The sequence below is a fragment of the Pelodiscus sinensis genome, chromosome 1, assembly GCF_052426305.1.
Source record: "Pelodiscus sinensis isolate ZL-2025 chromosome 1, ASM5242630v1, whole genome shotgun sequence".
NCBI classification, from domain to species: Eukaryota; Metazoa; Chordata; order Testudines; family Trionychidae; genus Pelodiscus; species Pelodiscus sinensis.
In genome coordinates, this window is record NC_143052.1 from 214552300 (window position 1) to 214571146 (window position 18847).

The following is an 18847-nucleotide window of genomic DNA, read 5'->3' on the forward strand; positions in this document are numbered from 1 at the left end:
CTAGTGTTCTATGATTCTATGATCTGTGGGCATGGAAATGGATGTCTTCATTGCTTTTCGGGCACTTGAGATATGATTTGGAGACAATATGCCATTCCCCATCTAAGTAGCTGCAAACTCTTCTTTCCTGAGGAGCTAGTATAATGGGAATGTGTGTTGTGAACCCTATGGAATGAAACCATCCTCAAACCACTTCACCTTGAATGGTCTTTGTCACAGGGTACATTTACTGCAAGGGCACTTTATACTGGATGGTCTTTAAATTAGCCCCTTCCAGGTTCAACACCCTTTTCTGTCACTTGTTCGTGTGCTCCACAGCCTCTCTCTGTCTCTCTGATTCATGGAGCTCTTTTTTCATGGCTTAGCCTTTCAGTCAGGTCACTATGTGTTTTCCCCCTTCTGGAGTATCAAAGTTACATCAGAATGAGCCATCCCAGGTAGCCTTCAAATCCACTGCCCTGATGTACTCCAGTGGCTGGTAGGGGAACCCAGGCCTGCCTTCAGTTCCAGGTTCTAGCTCAGGGACCCTCTAGTCAGCAGCCAAGGTCCACCTTGCTGTTGTTTTCTGAGCCTCTTCCTACTCCACCACTCTCAGGCTTGTACTCCACCACCTTTCCTGTAGGCCACAAATTGTTGGAGTTTGTACTCTCCATCAGCATTTCCTCCATTCCCTTCAATGATAAGAGAGACTGCAGGTTTTCTCAATGCAGCCCCCTTTCTTTTTTTTCCTGTCAATTTTGGTGCCTGGGCGAGACAGTGAGACCCGGCATCTTTTTACACTGACAGCCTCTGTATGAGATCAGAGCAACTCCACCATGGCAACCCCGAATTCGAGGGATGGTGGGGTGGCAGCTGGAGTTCAGGGCTGACTCCAACTTCTGCCCCCTCTGGCTGGAGACTGGGGTGCAGCTGCAGGCCAGGCAGACACCAGAGCTACGAAACCCCCAAGAGCTGCAGGGGCAGTTGCGGGAGAGGGCCTACCCCTAGAGCTAGGCCTCTGCACCCACTGGAGGGGAGTAGATGGAAACCGGGGCCAGCTTCTGGAATCCCTTGCCCCCATGAGGATACACCACAAGAGCTGCGTCACACTCACCATTGGCCAGGCTGGTAAGCTACACCTGCCTTCCAGTTAGGGTTGCCAGATGGTCTCCCAAAAAATACTGAATACACGGCCTAAAAATTTGTCGAGAAAAAAAAAAACCACCACCCACACCGAACACACATCCTGTGTGGCTACTACCAAGAGCCACCAAGCTGGGAACAAAGGGGGAGGCAGCAGAGCCTGCTCTGCAAAGCAGCCACCTGCTACCCAAAGCAGAGAGAGGCAGACCCCAGGGCAACACAATGGCAGGGCGGGGGCGACCGTGGGTAGGAAGGTGACTCCCCCATAGCCAGGTCTATGGGTGTCTCAATGGGAAGAAGCAGAAATTCCACCCTAGTTAGTTTTGGCTGAGAGCCCATGGAAGGCACCTAAATGCAACTACAAAGCACCTGTGGGCTTCTCTCCTGGACTATGGTGCCACAACATGCTTGAATAGCGCTCAGGAGCAGGGACAGGGCATCTCCTCCTCCCCGAGACATCACTCCTCCTCACACGTAGGCGTCACTCCTCCTCTTAGCCTGGGACTCCCTCTGGTTTCAGGGCCGCGATCGGCGCTGGGAGCCTGTGTTTGTGTGCAGAAGCCTGGCGGGGGCCGGGGGAGTGGCTGGGAGGCGGGGCGCATGTGCTCCACTTAACACCAAATCAAGAATAGCCTCTCCCCTTGTGGGTTCCAGGACCAGCTGCTCCAAGAAGCAGTCATTTATGGTATCAAGAAATTTTGTCTCTGCATCCTGTCCAGAGGTGACGTGTACCCAGTCAATATGGGGATAGTGGAAATCCCCCACTATTTTTTATTTTGATAGCCTCTCTAATCTCCCTTAGCATTTCATAGTCACTATCAATGTCCTGATCATTCTTAAATTATTAATTACTCTAGTGGTGTCAATTGGTTTGATGACTCAGGGAGGGAAACACCAAAGGGGGTCAATGGTTTCAGAGAACTGCCAAGTGAGGAAAAGTACTGCTGTCTCCCATTTGGATGGGCAATCAGGATCCTGGTCTCTCTTGAGGTTACTGCGGGACAGATTCATCAGCCTTGTTGGCTAGTTGCCTAGTTCAGCATTGGCTGATGGGCTTTGGTTCAGCATTGGCCAATTTGATTTTGGGAAAGTCCCCGGTCCTAGGAGTAGGCTTTGCCAACCTAACTGCCATAGAGACCTGGTGGGTGTGGCATAGCTGGGGGAGACTTCCTCTGCAAGAAGCCATTTGAAGCATCTCAGCCCAAGGAGCCCGAGAGATGTGGGTTGTACCCATGTCTCCATTGGCTTAGTAGTTGGGAAGGGTCCCAGTGGGTAGAGGCATGTGTCCTGACCATAAGTGGTGTGTTGGGCTCAGATAGGCCCACACATATGGGAGCTTTCTGCAGTACGTGCATTGGTACTGAAGGGGCTGCTCACCAATTGACTGAAAAGGTGTTTGGGATCAATGGATGGACAAAGCAGCTAAATAAATGCTCACTAGAGTTCTGTGTCTTATTCTTTGAAAGAAGCCAGAGCCTGTGGGCAAAGGGATTGTGCCTCCATAATTTATATTGTACCTGGGAATGGCACATGATTGCTCAACCAGTTCCTAAGAAACTGCTGATGACTTCAGGGCTTTGCCAAATGAAATACCAATGGGCAATGTAAATGAAATGAGTGAGATTTACATGGCTATTGTAAAATTGTACTTTCCCCATGAAACTCTAATGGGTAAACTGTACTTGGAAAGCCTATCATGAGACCTGAAAAGCTCATCTGCCAAAAATAGACTATTAGCTGGACTATTTGTACTTGTGACATCCCAGAATTCCAGTACTGAAAATAAGCGCTCTAAGGGTACTCACTAAACTGGATTTATCTGGTTGGGAACAAGATTTGAAATGGGTCATAAACAGACACCTGGGAATCTTTGCCAAAGACAAGTTGGACTATCAGAAAACCAATACTGAGATCCAAAGAGGGTACAAATCCAAAACTTCAGCACCAGTAAAAATACCCACTGGAAGCTAAAGAAGGCATTCGTCCCACCAGATACACTGAGAACACAGGGGATGTTATTTAACAGAGTTTGTGATGCACCCCTATGGCCAGTCCTATAAAAGGACAGGACCATGTGGTGTCTGACCATCTATTACCGTGCTCTTAAACACGTAATTCTGCCTTGTTCCTGTTGTAGCTAAAATCCCTGAAATAATGTCTACAATAATGTCTGGTTCCCAGTGATTTTCTGTAATTCATGTAACAAATACTTTCTTTTCCATCCCCCTCCATACTAGTGCGTCCTACAAGTCCTTCAACTATGACAAGCAGCAACTGATTTTTTTTATGCAGGTTCCACAGGGATATCATAACCTCCCTTCAATCTTCCATAAGCTCATGGCCCAAATGTGGAAAGACCTTCCTCACAAGCATTTATGTTGATGATATCCTGATAGCAACAACAACCACAGGACAAAATCTACTAGAGCTAGAAGTGCTGCAAAGAATCCAGAACACCAGACTCATCATAAACCCTCAGAAAGCTCATGCAAAAAAAAAAAAAAAAAAAAAAAAACTTACCTCAATGTAGAACTGGGAATCAATGGCCAGAAGCCAGATATAGGTGGATTGGATATCATTGGCAAGTTACCTGCTCCTAATAATATCTCCACCTTGTGCTCCCTGCTGGGAATGGTATGATTCTCCAGGGATTACTCAGGTGGCAAGGCCAATACCTCCTTCTATTACAAAAAGGGTGACCCTGGAACTGCACAGAGTGGGAACAACAAGATATTTACCACCTGAAGTAGGCCTTGACCCAGGCACCTGCACTTGCCTACTCTAAGATAAATATGCCATTCCATCTTCAAATGGCCATCAGGATCGCTGCAGTACTCTTGCAACAGTGTGGGACATCACTGAAGCCTGTTGCATATAGCTCAAAAGAACCTTATGGAGGTGGAAAAGTAGTTCACAGATTGTAAGGAGAAGGTGCTGGCCTTAGTGTGGTCATTAAAGCACTGGGAATTCATTGTGGGAATGTCCCCTATAGCACTTCAAACCTCATACATTCCTGGCCCTCTTACAAAGTATCTGGGTAACAAAGGGTCAGTGGAATGTGAAGCTGGTAGAGGCGAGAAGGAACTCCATATTTTTAATACTACTTTTCTCTATGCTATTTGGACCTGAATTTATGCCAGTATATTTCTAGTTATTTGAGTTGCATTACCCTTGATTTATACCAGTGCTGACTGAAACCAGAATATGGCTTCTTGTGTTTCCCTATCATTATTTAACTTGCACAGATACTTTGGTTGCCAGCATAATGTAAGTACTTGCCAAGACTTACCTCACAGTTGAATAAGATACCAGTGTTCTTTTATCCTTAGAACAGGACTTAACTATGGAAAATGTGAGTCTTCAATGCCAGCTGCTGTAGAAACCATATCTGACGTTTTTGATTGGTATCATATTAGTGACAGAAAACTAGCATTAATAATTTTCTTCAAAGTATTCTAAAAATAGTTTATGCATGTTAACAGTAGCGTATTAACACATTTTCCAGGGGAGTATGTTAAATGCGAGATTTCTCTTTCCCCATCAGCATTTATCTTCTAAAGTCTAGTACAAAATTAAAATGTAGCACATCATTCTAAACTGGTCTGAATTAAAAATGCATTGTGACAGCAAAGCATAAAGTATTTACTGTTAACTTCAGATGTAGATTTCACTTCAGTTCTTCATACCTTTGATTCCTCAGCTAGACTACTGTAAGGACTTTAAATGGGATTGTATGTGAAAACCACTTAGGCACATTGGCTAGTTCAGAATACAGCTGACGACCTTCTTAGTAGGATAGGCTACTCTCTATAGCTGCTGCAAAGTGACTGGCTGAAATTCGGTGTTCTGGACTTTATATCAAAAGGCCCCAAATGGATTAGATCCAGATTACCATAAACATTATGAGTGCGTCTAGATTGGCGTCTAGAGTGCGTCTACACTGGCCACTTGAATTTGTGCAAGAGCACTGACGTTCTAATGTAAGAATTCAGTGCTTCTTGCGCAAATACTTTGACGCTCCCACTCAGGGATAAGCCCTCTTGCGCAAGAATACTTGCGCAAGAGGGCCAGTGTAGACAGGCACCTTAATTTTTGGTGCAAAAAAGCCCGATGGCTAAAATGGCACTTTTTGCTCAAAAGCATCTGTGCCAATCTAGATGCTCTTTTGTGGAAATACTTTTAACTGAAAGTTTTCCGTTAAAAGTATTTGCGCTAAATCATGCCAGTCTAGACGCAGCCTATGGGTATGTCTACACTACAGCATTATTTCGAAATATCTTATTTCAAAATGGTTAATTCGAAATGTTATTTTGAAATAACGCGTCTACACACAAAATGCATTTCAAAATAGTGTTTTGTTACTTTGAAATAGCGCGTTCACACTGAGTGGATGCTGAATCACATTTAAGGCCGGCCGGAACCAGGTCTGGCAGGGCATCAGGTCAGGAGTTACTTTGTGTGGCTGCTCTCTGAGGCTATCTGAGGCCTGTGCTTAAAGGGACCCCCCCCCCCCCCCGGACAGCCGGTTCTCAGCTTTCCCTGCTTGCTTGCCTACCTCGATGAGGGACAGCAAAGCATTTTGTCTCTGCGTGTTCTGGTTGCCCTCACTCGGGACACCACAGCACTCTGCATTTTTCTGCAACATGGAGCCAGAGCTGCCCCATGGCACTCTGGTGCTTCTCATGGACGCGTTGCTGTGAACCTGGCTGCACTTGCTGCAGACTGCCATCCGGGAGGTCCATCGGGGGGGCTGTCAGTATTCAGGAGGCCCTGTGGGAGAGCTTCCACCCTGAGGAGTACTCAGAGCTTCCCTGGTCTGCCCCACTGGGGGCTTGTGCCTCATTCCTCCCTCACGTCCTTCCATTTACCCCTCCCTAACACTCCTTCCTGATGTCAAATAAAATACATGTATTTTCATGAACACAAACTCTCTTTATTTAACAAAACTGGGGGAGGAAGGGAATGAAACTCTGGTGAGACTGGAGAAAGGAGGTGGGAGAGGGGAGGGGGAAACCTGGGAGGGGGAAGCAAGGGGAAGAAGGGGGAGGGGAAGCTCAGGGCTCAGGGTTGTGGGTCTCGCTGGACCAAATTGATTTTCATGCGAACCTGCTCCTGGGTTCGTATGTGGCCTTTGGTGGCCAGGCTGGCAGCACATTCATACTCAGCCTAATTTCTCCAATCTCAAATAGCCAGGATGGAAAATTTCAGACCAGACAGTTAAAGTGGGTCAAAATTGTAGAAAACTGAAACAGTCTTATAATGTGAAGTGTCAGACAACCTTAATAATAGGCAGAGCCATGAGTCCCATCAATAAAGTAAATATTTGTACGGATTAAGTAGATATATAAATCAGATTGTGAAATGGTATATGCACACTTTTACATACCTGAATATCAGCCAATGCCCTGTTGCTATCTGGAAATTATCTTTACAACTTTCTATATGAATAAAATAGGTATAAATGTGAGTTGGACTGGTATAAAGTTTTAAGTTCTATAGTAATAGTTGTAGACCCATGATCACAATTATAGAATACATATGATAATCTACAAACAGATAATACATCTATATAAATAGATATACCATTCTACTTTATAAAATTACATATTGCTTAAAATATTTTAAAATGCATAAATGTCTTGGAGCTTCTTTCATTTTCAAAAGTCATTTTGGCATTTAAGATGGAACCTAGGTTCCTAAATCCATTACAGTCATATTCAAAGCCCTTTAGCACTTCTGAAAATGTAACACCCTTTGCATATATGAATATAATGCACAATAAAATACTACATACATTACAAGTTATTAATAGTTCACAAGAAACATACAGAAGATGAGTTCCTGTCCCAGAATGTAAAAGTGTTTACTTTGTAAACAATGTTGAGGAAGCAAGTGAAATAAAAAATGTGTAGCTCCAAATGAGCAAGAAAAGTGACAGCAGAATGACATAATTATTGCATATAAACCTAAATAGTAATTATATATAGGAATGTAGCTATTTTCCAGTACACTAATAAATACATACAGAATTATTATTTCTGATACAATACTTTTTTTTTCAACTATTATCTATGGGAAACATAGGTCATTATTATTTCCACGTTACCAACAGATACAGAGACTTGCCCAAAGTCATACCACACGTCTCACTGGGAGAGCTGGGAATAAAAACCATGTTTCCTGATGCATACCCCTCATGCTGATTTCACAATTGTGGACCAGATTCGAAAAATGCATTTACCCTAATGAGTGCAGGATCTGCACCATTAGTTTCTGAGGATATTTGAATTTACTTCAAGTTCTATTTGTTGCAGAGAAAACCTTTCAAATGTAAACGGATGCAATGTTATATACTAACAGTTCTTACTGCTGCTCAGACTTTTTCCCCAAATAGACTGAAATTAAAAAGACTGTCCAGTTTTAATAATGGTGTTTAGAACTGTGTATGCAGTTGTGAAATTAGCAATGACAAAGGCTATATCTACACTGTACTGCTCTTCTAGAAAAAACTATGCAAATTGCGAATTGCAATTTGCATAGCTTTTTCTGCTTTTTTTGGAAGAGGCTTTTCCAACATTTGACCCGTCTACACTGGGCCAAATGTCAGAAAAAAACCTCTTTTTCAGAACATCCCTTCTTCTTTGTAAAATGAACTTTACAGGGATGCCGAAAAAGCACGAAAAAATAGTTCGGCAGAGCAAACACATTCCCTGGATGCTGCAGAGTTTTTCCAGGATACCTCTGCTATTTTACCAACAGATACAGAGACTTGCCCAAAGTCATACCATATGTCTCACTGGGAGAGCTGGGAATAAAAACCTCTGGTATCCTGGAAAAACTCTGTAGTGTAGACATAGCCAAACAGAGAAGTTAAAAAAAAAGTTAAGCAAGGAAACATAGCATGCAACAAACAGGATGGATAATCAAGAGCTGAAAAGTAGAAAGTCTTGTTCTCAGGAATGGCTGAATTATTTTGGTACAAACTTTTCAAAAAAATCCATCTACCAAAATAATTCAGCCATTTCTGAGAACAAGATTAGGAGAAAATGTGTTTTGCTAGGTTTAAAAATTTCTGTATCAGAGGGGTAACCGTGTTAGTCTGGATCTGCAAAAGCGACAAGGAGTCCTGTAGCACCTTATAGACTAACAGATGTATTGGAGCATAAACTTTCATGGGCAAAGACCCACTTCGTCAGATGCATGTTCTCAGGAATGGCTGGTGACCTTTTCTCTGAAAAGCATTCCCATATTTTGGAGCAGGGACTTACAGTTTGGCACCAGGAAAGCCTTTGTGCATCTCTGAGGCATGTACCATTTCCTGTTCCTGAAAAAAATCCATTGAAATGTAGTCAGGTTATAAATCTGTGGGAAAACCATTGTGCACATGCTTAGTAGATAGTTCTTAAGAATTTAACTGCTAAATTCTGTGCACACTGACCATACTCCATCCTCACTCCTCTGGACTCAGCAGAGCACAGCACTTGACTAAGAACAGAAAAACTGTCTCTCCTGTGTTCTGAATAATCACCATTGGCTCCAGGCAAGCTGTCTGACTTTAAATGCAGAAGAGACAACGAGGGAGGGAGGGAAACGAGTACAATGGGACAAAGAGTCTGATGACACTGAAACTAGAAAGGAGCCAGAGGAAGAGAGAAAATGTGATTGGGAATTAGAGGAAGGGAGGATGAGGCTGGGTGGGAAATGAAACTGTGAGCTATGGGAAATAGAAGCTTCAGGGGGTAGCTGAGTTAGTCTGTACAGAAAAATAACAAATGGTCTGGTAGCACTTTATAGACTAACAAAACATGTAGATAGTATCATGAGCTTTGTGGGCACAGCCCACTTCTTCAGATGACCAGAGTATTGAGTTTAGGATGTGCAGACCCAAAATAAATAAGAGAGAAGGGGGCGGGAGGGAAAAAAAGAGGGGAGTGGAAGACAGGGAGCTAGAGGGAATCAGTAAGTATTTGAAGATTGGGTAGTTAAAAACAAGCAGATAAGAATCAATGTCAATTAATAGAATCCTTCCTGACATATGAGTCTATACAAAGAGCTGTTTGCACCTTCAATGACTGTTAAGTTGATAGTGTCCCAACCATCCTTCATCACAATTGAGTCCATTAGCATGTGAACTGAATTTGCGGATGATCTCTAATTCCAATGTTTCTCTGTGTATCTGACTAGTAGAACTGGTTTGTGACAATACAGCCACTTGAAGATCTTTTAAACAGTGATTAGGAAAATTAAAGTGTTCCCCAATAGGTTTCTTTTACAATATGTTTCCTTTACGTATATCTGATTTGTGTCCATTGATTTTTTCCTGCAGATACTGTCCAGTTTGTCCAATATATATAGCAGTGGGGCATTGCTGGCATTTGATGGCATAGATCAAATTACTGGATGTGCAGTCAAATGACTTTTTGATTTGGTAGCTTATGTGGTAGCTTATGTTGTAGTCCACAACTCAGACCCCTCCAGTGCATTATACACAATCTACAGCCCATCTTGGAAAATGATCTCTCACTCAGAGGCCTTCGGAAAAAAGCCCATTCTCGCTTACAGAGAAACCTCCAACCTGAAACGAATTCTTTCTGGTAACCATGCCACACAACCACATCATAAGCATCCAGAACCCAACCCTGCAATCAAACACGATACCAACTCTGCCCACATACCTATACTAGCGAATTCATCACTGGAGCCAACAACATAAGCTACCACATAAGCTACCAAATCAAAAGGTCATTTGACTGCACATCCAGTAATTTGATCTATGCCATCAAATGCCAGCAATGCCCCAGCTTTCAATGTTTTATGCTGTTACTTAGGTCTAATTTATCACTATATGGAAAAACTTAAAAAACAACGAATAGTCTTGCAGCACCTTAGAGACTATCAAAACATGTAGATGGTATCATGAGCTTTCATGGGCACAACTCACTTCTTCAGATGAATAGAGTTATTAAAGATCCACTTTCTAAATAAATAGAGGATGGGGGAGGTAAAAGAAGGGAAAAAAAAGAAAAAAAGGGGGAAGAAATAGTCAATTAGAATGTCCATGCTACGTGAAGCTGATAGAGAAGGGACTAATTGTTCTTAAGTACCCATTGGGTTTTTTTATATGTCATTAGGATGTGGAATGTTATATGTCCTCTATGAGCCCAGTGGAAGTGTTGGTAAGGCTTCTAGACAATATTGACCTCCTGTGGTTCAGCACATTCTCTGGTTTGGAACTGGTCAGATCCTGGGGGTACCTGACTAGAGAGGTTCAACTTGTATTGCTATCAGTTAGACCCTTGGCTTAAGTGATGGAAGTCTGTGCAATAGACTTAAAAGTTTCAGTCTTGCTGATGAGCCACGTAGGTTTCAATATGATGCCACATGATGGAATGAAGCCTAACACCCAAAAGTTAGAATAGATCAGAATTTAAGTTGCCTGTACAAAATATTACTTGACTCTCTTATGCATATGCATTATTACATAGTCTTTAGTTACATGATCACATGCTATTTTTCCAAAAGACTTCTGTTTTTTCATTTAGATCACAGTTAAATCTGTTCTGGAGATCAACCAGGGATGTACAATGAAGAAAACTCTTGTCTATAGCAGCCCTGCAGCGTCTGTTGCAAGTAGAAATAAGTGTCCTGAATGAGAGCAAGAGATTACAAGGGAAAAAAGGATGGTCTGATAGTTAATTCTAACCTGGAGAATGGGATCAGAGGGGATAAAAATCTGGGTTTTTAATTAAAACATTATGTAAATTAGCATTTTGAATTTAAACTAAATAGTTATTGAAATAAATCCATCCAAAATTTAATTTGAAAATGGCAATTTTAATAACAAACTCTATTAAAGTAATTTAAATACAAAAATCAAACAATTGAACTACAAGTCATTAGAAAAGTACCTGGAAAAGCATTAGGCTTTGTGGAAATAACCCAGTTTATGACAACAGTAACTTCTTCTGCAGATGCACAGAGAATATTTCTTCATTTAATTTTTTTTTCAATTCATTTAGACAGTTAAAGGACTATAGTTCATCCAAAATTGAGAAATCAATTGGAAGTTTTAAAAGTATGAAGCCTTTTCTCTACCAATCTGTGAATAAAAACTAGGTGTGAGAGGATGAGATCTGTTGCTTCTAAATCTTGAAGGACAGTGATCAAAAATAATCCGTTGAATATACTAATTATAGATAGTGCTTCCTTTATTTAATAAATCGGTTAGCAAAACATGTTTAGATAAACTCTTTGATACTATTTTTCTCTTACATTTCCAGCACATTTGAGATAATATAAAAATTAGATACTGTTTTTGTGCATTTTAATTTAATTTGAATTCTATCCATGTATGGCTTAATACAAATGGCAAGATTACATGTATCTGATGAAGTGAGTCTTTGCCCATGAAAGCTTATGCTCCAATAAATCTGTTAGTCTATAAGGTGCCACAGGACTTCTCATTTTTTAAATGAATTAATCATCCTCTAAGAAATGCATCATTTACCATTTTCCAAAATAATAAAAAATAAGAACATAAATAAATGTAGGTTAAACCATGATTGCTTAAATAAATGTGCATGGATATAATATATTCTCATGACTGTAAAAGAGCCACACAATACTTAGTTGAAATGCTATATGTAGTTGTAAGTCAATATGTTTTAATAATTACCAACAAATGAGAATAAACTTTTCTTTAGGAATATATCAAAAATACAAATGCAAAATATGATTTAAACTGATGATTTAAATCAATATTTCCTGATAGCTGATTTATTTCACGATTAAAATAAATGATTTAAATCAATTCACTTTGTAGTCTCTCTTTACCTGTACTACAGAGTTCCTTGAGTCTAGTAAATCACTTTCAGAAGCTTTCACTACTTTTGTTTATTTTTTTCTTGAGTACGCAACTTAAGACCTTGATGTCCGATTTGCCTAAGTGGTGATCACTTACCGCTGCAAACAAAGTCAATTAGAGATGTTGCATATATGAAGTGCTATATAATGCTCTGTAAAATCAGTTCCTATGTGTCTCAAATTAGGCACCCCAAAATTAGTGGAAACTTTTTCTTAAGCTTTCTGTGCCTCAGTTCCCCATCTGTAAAATGAGTTCCCTCATCTCAAGGGTTATTGTATTTTGAAAATAAAATCATTAACATTTAATAAGCACAGATAATATAGTGATTAGCACCATAGAAAAGTCCGTGATTTTGTTTTCAGAATATGGTTTGAACAGGGTGCTGTAAATAAGGTATGTATTAAACAATGAAAAACAAAATATTCAATAGCAGTTCATTAACTGACCTCTGCTCAATCTTTATACTATATGGCTGTGTCTAGACTGGCAAGTTTTTCCGCAAAATCATCTGCTCTTGCGAAAAAACTTGCCAGCTGTCTACACTGGCCGCTTGAATTTCTGCAAGAACACTGACGATCTCTTGTAAGATCGTCAGTGTTCTTGCGGAAATACTATGCTGCTCCCGTTCGGGCAAAAGCCCTCTTGCGCAAATCATTTCCGCAAGAGGGCCACTGTAGACAGCACAGTACTGTTTTGCGCAAAAAAGCCCCGATGGCTAAAATGGTGATCGGGGCTTTTTTGCGCAAAAGTGCGTCTAGATTGGCACGGACGCTCTTCTGCAAAAAGTACTTTTGCGGAAAAGCATCCGTGCCAATCTAGATGCTCTTTTCTGAAAATGCTTTTAATGGAAAACTTTTTCGTTGAAAGCATTTCCGGAAAATGATGCCAGTGTAGACGTAGCCCATGAGTGTTAGGGTCCTGAGGAAAAAATAATACACAATCATTTAATTAAAGACTTGGGTTGAACAAGAAGCCTTAATTTTTGCATGTACTAACTTCTGAGTTCTTGACTTTGCAATACTAATAATTGTCTTTTAACCTAGTTTTTGTTTGTGGTATATACTGCATGCTCATGTTTACATCCTCTAGAAGAAACTGTAAATTATCTCTCTATATAAAGTAGATATATAATAGTGTGTGAGTATGAATACTGTATATGCTTATTTTATATCACCATTAGAGGAGACAGATTGGCTGGGCCCCTGGACAAAGGGCAGGCCGGGGTAGCCAGACCAGAGAAGGTTGTGGCCTCTTCTCCCCCTCCCCCTCAAGCCTCCTGGAACAGGCTATGTGGTGCTCTGGTGGTGATTTAAAGGGCCTGATGCTCTGGTTGCTGCCATTTCTGCAGCAGCAGCAGCAGCAGGGAACCTTGGGCCCTTTTGAATTGCTGAGCCCTGGGGTAACTTCTCTTTTGCCAGACTTGTAGATGCCAGTTAAATTGTCTCCCTGGACACTTCTTCGTAGATGTGTACACTTGGGAGTGTATGTTTATATACATTCACACAACCCACGATGCCTATAGTATAAGGAGGGGGAGGCGATGGGAGGAGTAGCGTCCTCCTGCTCTTTCTTGCCCTATGTCTATAGCAAAATAAACCGCCCCCAGCAATGAGTCCTCTCGGGGCCGTGGCCAATGTGAGGGCTCAGACCGTGGGGCTAACCATAGCAATACAGATGCTCAAAGATCCACTTCTGTGGCTAGGTCCTAACCATGGCACCAGCCACAGCTGCAGGGCTACAAGGGCAATTTCATAGCCTCGCAGGGGAAACCCAGGAGCCAGCCCGGGCCGTTCAGTGCCGCTTGGCCATAAGATGCTCTGTCCCGCTGGCTGTGCGGGGCCCGCGGCGGCGAGCGTGGGGTTCCTGAGCATCCACACGGGGGCTAGCAGCGCTCACGCCCATGCTTGCCTCAGGCAGGCAGAGAGCGGGACGAGGGCTCCTGCCCCAGGCGGTGCAGCGTGCCGAGCCTGAGCCGGCCGGGCCGCGTCTAGACGCACGCGGGACGCTCGGCCTCAAACGTGCGGCCCAGCCGCGGTGTAGACAGACCCGGGACAGCCCGGAGCAAGCAGGCGCTGGGCGGCTGACGGGGGAGGCGGCCCCAGTCCCCTCGCGCGCCCGGCTGACGGGGAGGCGGCGGCCCCCAGCGCGGCTGGCGGGCATGCGCGGGCGCCCCACTAACATGGCGGCGGCGCGAGTCCCGCGGCGGGGGCTGCGCGCTGCTTGACAGACCCACGAGCCGCCGGCGGCGCGCGAGGAAGCGGGCGCCTGGCCCTGCCCCACCCCCGGCCCGGTGAGTAGCAGCGGCGGCTCCGCTGGGAGGGAGTGAGGGGCGCGCGCGCCTGGACGGGCCGGGAAGGGGGTGGAGGAGCGGGGCAGCTGCCCCTTTCTCCCCTCGGCTCCTGGGCGGCGCGGGGCCCAGGGGAGTGGTGCCGCCTGCAGAGCCCCCTCTGCCGCCGGTGGGGCGGGCTGGCTGCTGCGTTCCCTCCTCGGGCTCCCGAGCCGCCTCCCGGCCTCGCAGCAGGTTTTGGGTCCCTGTCTGGTGCGTGTTGAGCAGATCCCGCAGCCCGGGCAGGGGCTTAGCTGCTGCTGCTGTCTCCGCCCCTTGCACGGATGCGCACCCCCCTCGCCTCACGCAGAACACGGGACAGATGGGGGGGGGGGGGGGCGCGTGTGTCGAGCCGTTGCATCGTCCGGACTAGTTAATAGGAGCAGGAGGAGCCAAGGTCTCTCCCCCACCGCCCCGGTCCTTGCTCCTGCAGCCCACTAGGGCTCGGGCCACGCGGGGAGCAGCAGTGGCCAGCCCCAGGGGCTTGAGGAGTGAAAGCTGCAGAGCCGGATGCTGAGGGGGTAAGTCCAGCGGGCGCGGAGCGTCCTTCCCAGCCCCAACGCACGGGCATCGGGGGTAAGAGCAGCCGCGAGGAGGCGGACGCTCTGCCCCCCAGCTCAGTGAGCGGCCGCCCGCTAGCAGCTCCTGGTGCCCCGGGGTTTGCGCTTTCTGTCCGCTCAGCCACGCTCCACTCCGAGGGCTCCCAAGCTGCTGGGTTTCGTCGGGCTGGTGCAGCTACCTGCTCCTGAGCCTGGGAAATGCCTGAACTTCCCTCCCCGAGCCGAGGTGGTGCCTCTCCGCTGTGCGCGCAGCCGGGTTTGTTGGGGGGGTCGGGATCGCCCCGGTGCGGGTAGGAGCGTTTGACAGGAGCTGCGGCGAGGACACACCTCCCGTTGCCGGAGTAGCCCGCCGCGCGTATCCTCTAACCTAGCAGCGGCTGGGAAATGCACGCGTGGGGACTGCTGCTGCTCCCCATCTAGGGCAAGAGCCGGGCGGATGGGATCGGACGCTGGAGGAGAGGGCCCGGCTCAGCAGATCTGCACTCTCATCTTTTCCTCACTAGGGAGTTTGTACCCTCGTCACTCGGGCTAAGCTCCAGCTAAAGTCAACGGGAGTTTTGCCCGAGGAATAGCTTGGTTTGAAATGGAGTGGTGGGCGGGGAGAGGGATGTGTGGAGCGGGCTCCTGTCCGTGTGCAGTTGACTGGCGGGTTCCCTCTCCAGCTGGAGCGAATTGCAGGGCAGCGGGAATAAGGTTTCCTTGTTGTATGTAGTTAGCAAGAGACTAGTCAATGCCTCTCTGTTCAAGAAAAAACCCTATGGTCTTGAGCAGTAGATAATTGTGTCTTATGTTTTCTTCTGAATATGTATGAAAGCATGTTTGCTTTTCAAATATCACCACTTAGGGGCAGTGAAAACACGTCTAATTTTGTGTGACCAGAAAATGAAGTGGTCTAATAATTTTAAAAATCTATATGTTCCTTGAAACTGTATTTACCAGCAAATGCACAAAAAAACAGAACAACAACCCCCCAGATCAACTAGCCAACCACTCAGCCAACTAACCCTCCCCTCGTACTAACCTGTTTGTTGCTTTTAAAATGGGTCATATTGTGGTCATTTAGTCAGTAGGTCACTGTCCAGACTGGTGGAACTCAGAATGTAAAGCAGGGTTGGGGAACCTTTTTTCGGTTGGGGGCCACTGATTCACAAAAAATTAGTCAGGGGCCGCACGGAAGTGCGATGCAAATAAATCTCCCCCTCTCCAAACCCCCCACCCCACCCCACCTCACCTCACTCACTTGAAGCTCTGGGGTGGGGCTAAAAATGAGGGGTTTAGTATGTGGGAGGAGGCTGCTGGGAAGTGGGTTTGCAGTGTGGGCTCTGGGTAGGAGGAAGGGTGCAGGAATGGGTTGGGAAGTTGGTGGGTCTTGGGAGGGTGCTGTGATGCAGGAGCAGGCTAGGGATGGGAGGTAGGGTGCAGAAGTGGAGTGGGAATGCGAGTTCTGGCCAGGAAGAAGTGCAGGAGTGAGCCTCAAGAGCTGGATCCAGGTAAGCCAAGACCCCCAGGCCATAGGTTCCCCATCCCTTTAGGGGTTAGGGAACAGTCCTATACTTGGAAAATATGGCATGTTAAAACATGCATAAAGTTCTGCTTAAAATTAAGTTATACCCTACATTGGAGTGATTGTAGAGTGAGTATGGATTTATTGTATGAGGGATTGTTTTTTGGAAATACGTTTCTTAACTTTCTTTGGGGTACTTTGTATGCTTTTTAACAAAGTCTGAATACTCAATTGCAACTTTCATAAACATAAATTCTTCTTATCAAAACATTATCTGTCAACCACTGTCTGTAGCCGTTGGGGCAAAATGCAGAACAGATTAAAAAGGTTTAACAATTAAGTGGAACCTTATCTTATTAAACCCAAATTTCATGCTCAGTTAAACTTTACGAATAAAAAAGCATTTTATGGATTTTTCTTTTCAAAATAGCTACTTATTATAATTTAAAATTTTAAAGCCCTGCTTTTCCCCTCTTTTTCTCCTCTTTCTGATTTAATAAACTATAAAAGACTGAAAAAATAATCAAATCACTTTGTAACCTAGGAATTATAATAAATAGGAGACAAAAAATATTTCGTTCACTTGTGTAAATATTTTTGTGAAGTAATTCATCTTAAAAATGATTTTAACCTCATTGTTAACTCTGGATAGCCTAATTAACAAATCTGATTATTAAGAGGAAAAATATATTATTTTATAGATAATGTTTTTTCACAACACATTTATTTGAAATCCCAATATCTTTTCAGTAAAACTTGAAGAATCATCTTAACTGAATATGGGATCTTTATTTATTTATTTATTTATTTTACTTGTCATTATAGTTCAGTTTTAAATTAATTTAGAGTTTCTCAAATGCTTTCTTTTTTGTGGATCACATTTAGTAGATAGTCTCATGGACAACCACTCCACCATTGATAATCAATTGGTCGCTGTGATACTTGGAATGCATGGGAAAGGTAATGATAGAAAAGCTTTAATATATTTCTAGATGTTTTAAAATTAGTTTAATAGCAGGAAATAAGGAAAGCAGCACTAAGTGGGAAATAGATGCACCCCGCTCCACTGGCAGGTGCTCCATAGATCTTCTGTAGTCTAGTAACCACTGAGTTAACTCTGACAGTGTGTTCTGAACACTTTTACAGTCAAGCTACTTTTATTTTAATTATTAACAGAAAAGCTAATTTTGTGAGTAGTGTATAGTATTTACTGCAAGGATATTACTTGGGTTGGTCTAAAAATAAACTAACAGTATAACAATTTTGTGAAGCTTTTATTTTCAGCATCTGATTTTGATGAGAGTTTTGTAGTACACAGTAATGCAGATATGCTGCAGTAGAGATGAGTATAATGTAACATCCAAGTTTATCCCTCCTCAATAGTTTTTTTAAAAACTAGATTTGTAAATAATAATTTAATTAACTGGTTAACTGCCTGCCTGGCCTGGGTTGCTCCTGCATGACTGAGGGAGTGCCACATGAGCCTGCTTGGGTTGAGTTAGACTGGCTGGGGCCCCAACCTGCCTGGCCCACGTGGCTAGGACTGGGGCTGCACTATCCCAGCTGGGTGGGGTTGGGGCTAGGGTCGTGCCTCCCTGCCTGCGCTGCCGGGGCTGGTTATATAAGCTGGCTCCTAGCATGCTCTGACTCTGGCTGCTGCTCTGTGCTGCAAGCTCTGCAGTATAAACCTCTGCAGAGCCTACAGCACGGGGCAGCAGCTGGCTCCCCAGGTGTGGGGCCAGCAACTGGGAGCTGGCTTCTAGTATAAGCCAGCTGCTGGCCCTACTCCAGGAGAGCCAGCTGCTCTGCAGTATAAACCTTATACTGCAGAGCTGACAGCATGTGGGTGGCAGCTGGCCCCCCAGGAGTAGGGTCAGTGTGTGCCTGGAGCCGGCTTATGTATACTGGCTGCTAGCCCTGCTATCCGGGAGCTGGCTGCCATCTCATGCTGCAGTCTCTGCAGTATAAGCCATTGCAGAGCCTGCAGCGTGGGACAGCAGCCGGCTCTCAGGCGCAGGGCCGGCAGCTGGGTGCAGGTGAATACTGGTAGGGAAGAGTATAACTGTAATAGAAACTGATAAGCTGATGCTTATCTGTTAAATGTTTAATAGTTAAACTCTTACATCTCTATTTTATACTAGGGATGTGAGAGTGTAACCGTGTACATGGGTGACCAGTGAGCCGGTGCCCATCGATTAACCTTCAGTTACACCCAGGCTCCCAGTAAGTACAAGGAGCTGGCTTAAAAGTTGGTTCCCAGCTCACGCTGGCTCCTGGTTAGCTGCCTGCTTCTGTATTGGGGCAGTAGCAGGGAGAGGGGGTAACCATATAACAGTTGAAAATGTCAGTGGTTACATGGTTACTTAAACACATTTTAACACCCCTACTTTAAACTCAAAGGCCCTTTTAATATAGTTTTAGGTGCACTGTTTGAATGTGAAAGTCAGTGATTCTAATCTTTGAAACAAAAT

General features: G+C 44.3%; 1 protein-coding gene across 2 annotated transcripts in view; it reads left to right on the forward strand.

The window, feature by feature from the left end:
• Nucleotides 1–13939: 13939 nt before the first annotated feature.
• Nucleotides 13940–18847, forward strand: part of SCML2 (Scm polycomb group protein like 2) — a 139882-nt gene continuing 134974 nt past the window's right edge. Inside the window, exon 1 of one of the 2 annotated variants that reach the window (XM_075913888.2) lies at nt 13940–14276. The gene's annotated coding sequence lies outside the window, so the exon portion shown is untranslated. Of the gene's footprint in view, nt 14277–14329; nt 14834–18847 lie in introns of those variants that run through there. The other variant, XM_075913895.2, reaches the window with a different exon arrangement.